Source organism: Chenopodium album, chromosome 3 (assembly GCF_948465745.1).
Source record: "Chenopodium album chromosome 3, dcCheAlbu1.1, whole genome shotgun sequence".
Classification (NCBI taxonomy): domain Eukaryota; kingdom Viridiplantae; phylum Streptophyta; class Magnoliopsida; order Caryophyllales; family Amaranthaceae; genus Chenopodium; species Chenopodium album.
The window spans coordinates 19,021,446-19,026,325 of NC_137836.1; positions in this window are offsets into that span (position 1 = coordinate 19,021,446).

A 4,880-nucleotide genomic window follows, 5' to 3' on the forward strand; every position below is an offset into this window, starting at 1 on the left:
GTTTAACTCACCCTTATCCGCCGCATTCATCCAAGCCTTATAAAAGGAAGATATGTGATACTCGCAGGAGGATTTTGTATTACCCATTTAGGAAGACTTGACCAATATTCCATCCAGCGAGCATTCCTTTCGGGTTTAAAAGTCACATCTTTAGGGGCATCACAATCTTGCGGAGGAATATATTGCCTCATCCCGTATTGTCTCATCACCTTACAAGGAAAAATATAAGTAGTACTAGATAGGCCTACAAGTCTAATGTAAGGGCAATTGAGACTTTTCCCAATCATACCATTTATGTTCCACCAAGGAATCACAAACCGTATGTTAGGAACTCCATGACAGAAAAACGACGTCCATTCCTCTTCATTCTTATGTTTATAAAGGATTCGACGTTCTGGAAAGGTCTTTACTCCATTAGCCTCAAGGTTTTGAGGCTGATCAACAATACGCAAACGCTCCATGAGCCAAATCTGAAAAAGATAAAAAAAAATAAAAAATTATTATGCGATTTATTACACGAGCAGGTGGCGAGCGCAACTAAATTAGTTGTGCGCACCCACCGCGCGCAACTCAGAAGATTGCGCTGGTCATGCCAGTGCAACTTCTTGACTTGCGCTAATAAACGTCGAAAAAAAGGTACGTGTAATAGGAGTGGACTTCCCGTGAAACCGTTTTCGTTAGGATCTCCTCTAAGGCGATTCAAGCACAGAACGGTTTCCGCCAAAAACCAAAGGACCTGGTGAATGATATCCCTCTATTTGCTCTACTATGGACACCATTGAATAATCTCCATATTCTTTGCCCGTCCTAAGTAAACAATTGACAACAAGACAATAACATAAAGCACGAATTTTAAAGCGTTGTTTAGTCATGTTGTCACAAGGGGCGGCGAAGTGTTAATAAATTGAATTAAATTCACGCCTTCTTCAATTCCTATGTTGGTCATATCATTGTCGGACAAACCAAAAAATCTTTGGAATATAGGTTTGGGATCCGACAAGGTAGGCGAATAAGTCACGGGGATAGTGTTTGTAGGGAAACCTAGCAAGGCTTTGAACTCACCAGGAAGGGGGACAATTTCATCCCCTCTACTAAACAAGAAAAGATGGTGGTTAGAGTCCCAATGGTTGACGACGACATGAAGAAAATCAAAGTTAACCACTAGTTGCATGTAATTCAATAGAGGGTCTTAGTGGTAAATTTTGAAAGCTAGTTTGTCCTCGGTTGAAAGGGAGGTGACCCATTGCTTCAAACGTTGTTCAAAGGTCTTCACTATTGTTCAAAAAAAAGAGAGAGAGAGAATAAGATTTTAGAAGGATTAGTTCTTTTTAAATTCTTATGTTACTAAGCGAATGAATGCGAGATGATCAAAAGCCTACACAAAACCACGTTTAAATAGACCCAAGAGTGGAAAATTTTCGGCAAATTCGGCTTAAAGCAAAGTTCACTGACAGGTGGCGCGCGCAAAAAAAATTACATGCGCGCAACAGCCGCGCACAACTCACGAAGTTGTGCGCGATTCCCCTGACGCGACATTTAATTATGGTTAATTTCCGTATTTTGGCTTATATAATGACGAAATCTTCAGGAAATCTTAAGACGAATCATACGCTTGCCTTCTAATACTTTGTGTCCCTTTTTCTTGCCTACTTTTTATTTTCTTTTATTATTTTCTTATTTTCTTGTTTTATTTTTTTCCTTTTATCCATTGTTTTCCTACTTTCTTTTTCTTTTTTTTTTTCTATTATTATTTTCCTACTTTTTATTTTTCTTTTTCCTTCTTTTTTCCTTCTTTTTTAGTTTGTTTATTTTTTTGAGGGGGGTAAGTCGGGAACCCTTTCCTCCCTTGAAATTGTTTTGCATTAATGTACACAAAAAAATGACATATATACAAATGTGTCATATATATACATAAAATATAGGTCCATCCCAATATCATGATTATATGGATGGCCTAAACGATAGCAAGTCATTAGAACTACCCCAAAATGGGGGCTCCAAGACTTGTGAGATAGCAAGAATGCGCATAACCCGAGACATGGGGGCTCCAATATCAATAAATAAAAACAAAATGAGATATTCATACCATTCGAGCTACTTTCGAGAATCCCCTAAACTACAAATGGTTTACGTAGATCTCGAGCCTTACAAATTTTCAAATGAATCAAAATGATAAAATAATCATGTTGTTCCTTTGAAAACTAAGTTTGCAACTGAACTTGGCCATTAACATGTTACATACTCGAGCTATTTTCAAGTTCAACTTTAAAAAACTAATCTAAGTGCATAATTGTTGTTTCAATACTTCAATTTACTCTAGAGATTAGAGAGTATGACTAGTATAGAGCAAAAGAAACAAAATCATGATACATACTTGCTCATATGAAAGTTTAGTACTCAATCATTCATCATGAAAATTATATCAAGACACTTTATTAACACAAAACAAACAATTTCATGAGTTAGAATGTAAACAGAAGACCGTTAAGTTCTAAATTAAGGAGTTTTCATTTAAAACTATTCTCCATTGTTGCACACATTGGAATTTCACAAGGAGAATAACATCTACTTTCTTTAGATTCAAAAAAGTGAAAAAAATTTAAACTTAAAATAAAGAATTCAAATGTAGCAAGAATAGACGAAAAATTTGAACAACATTTCATTTTTCCCTTAATGTTCTAATGAATGACCTATATTTCTAGAATTAGCAAATTTCTTTGTTAAAACTATCAATGGTAAAAAAAAAACGGTTTAAACACACTAGTTTAATCGTTTCCAAGATCCTAGTTGTTGTCATAATAAGACGAAACACGGGATTTGTAGACCCATTTCAAGTAACATGAAAGGGTCTAATTATTGACAACAAGCAAATCATTGAAGTCACCCAACACTGGGGGCTACAACATTCGAAAATGTAAAATGGTGGCTTACAAACCCGAAAAATAACCAAGCTACACCAGTTCGATGAGCTCTTCAAGAATTTCCTAAACTAACTAGTTTTGTGCAAATCTTGAAAACACAGTTTTATAAGTGAATAATAATAACCGTCGGTTATTTTTATCATTGATAAAACCAATTTTGAAACTTACGCATAAAAAAAATAAACATGAGTTGCAAGAAAAAATTCATGCTATTATAAAAGTTCAAATTTTCATTTATAATTTTAATGCATAATTGTTGTTCTAAACACTTCAATTTACATTAAAATTAACAAGTATAGTTTATGTGAGCAAAACAAAAGAGAAATAAAATTTAGGCACAAAATCAAAATTAGAACAAAAAAAAAAATACATATATGCTTGACATACTCATACAGGATCAATACTTTACCACTTCACATGAAATTTGTTGCAATATATTGCTTAAATATGTCACAACGACAAACAAACAAATTCATGAAAACGAGTCGAATCAAAAACTCCCCAAATTCAAAATTTGGGGTTTAACGGTTCCAAAATCGCCCCAATTCAACCAAGAATGAACGAATTATGACATATATGAATAAGGGACGAGATCTACTTCCTTTATCTTCGAAAAACAAGAACATCCGAGTTCTTTAGAGAGAGAAAGATGCGAAAATCGTGAAGGAAGGAGAGAGAAAGTGAAATGAAAACCGTTTTGTGATTTACTTTTTGCTGAACTAAGTGTCGCGCGCAACTGAATCAGTTGTGCATGACAAACCAGCGCAACTCAGAAAGATGCGCGCGCCTGGCCAGCGTGACTCACTGAGTTGCGCGCGGTTACTGGTCACTAAAATGACCGGTATCCGGATTTTGATCCGTTTGATCATTTTTTCAACGTTTTTGGCTCGTTATTAGACGTAATGGCGCGCAAATTATCAAAATCTTTTTAAATTTCTTTGCATATTGTAGTTTGTTTTCTTCTTTGTTAGTTTTTTGCATCATTCTTGCATGCACACTGTGCTTTGTGCCTTCCCTAAGCATACGTTTTGAACGTTTTTCGTAAGAGTGCCTTAAGACGTTCTGTGGTGGTGCTTTACGTAAAAGCACCCATAGACAGGTTTGTCATTTTACTGTACTGACGTTACAAATATCCGGATTTTCTTCTTTTTTCACGTCCGAAGCAAAAAGGAAGGCATTTTTATGCAGCGTAAAAATGCAAATGGCGTATCGTACGGCGCAAAATTGTACGGCGTAGGTGATGCGTAAAATTTCACTCAGCCCAAGCTTTGTGAGATCCTCCTCTCGAAACTAATAGGTAGAGAATTACTGTAGGCATCAGCTTAACTAGTCGACAGGCGCGCCGAACCATCAAGAACAGGCACTTCTTGAATGGGAACAAATACGGTAGTTAGTGCGCTTACTAAATTACTGGACAGTTAGGGTGTCGAATCCGCCCCCTGTATAAAGAAACGACGAGACGATGTCGCGCCTATGTAGTCACGTGCCCCCAGTCTTGAGACACGTGTACTCATCTTGTGGACAAAACTGATGAGAGAGTTGTTGACTTTCTTCCCTCTCACTGAATTTGGATATATGCCTCCAGTCCTGAGACATGTATTTCTATCTTGTGGACGTCCAGCTCGAATACCGGACCCGGCTCGAATACCGGACCATTTCGGCTCGAATACCGAAAACCCCCTTTTTTCATCTTTTACTTTATTAAAGTCAGGCTAAAGTTTCAATGACATATCAAGGGACTTTAGACCAACGATGACACGATTGAGAGGAAATCCTCCCCTTTTATTCTTTTAAAACTGATTTCTTTTCATTACCTGACATCACCCATAATACTTTTACTTGTAAGAGAATTCTACAATTGTAAAGGATCAATCTAGATTCTTTAGCACGTTAAGACAAAGAAGGACCTTTTCTAGCCTTAATAGCTACTTGTTTTAAACACTTAGCGAACCAAGGATC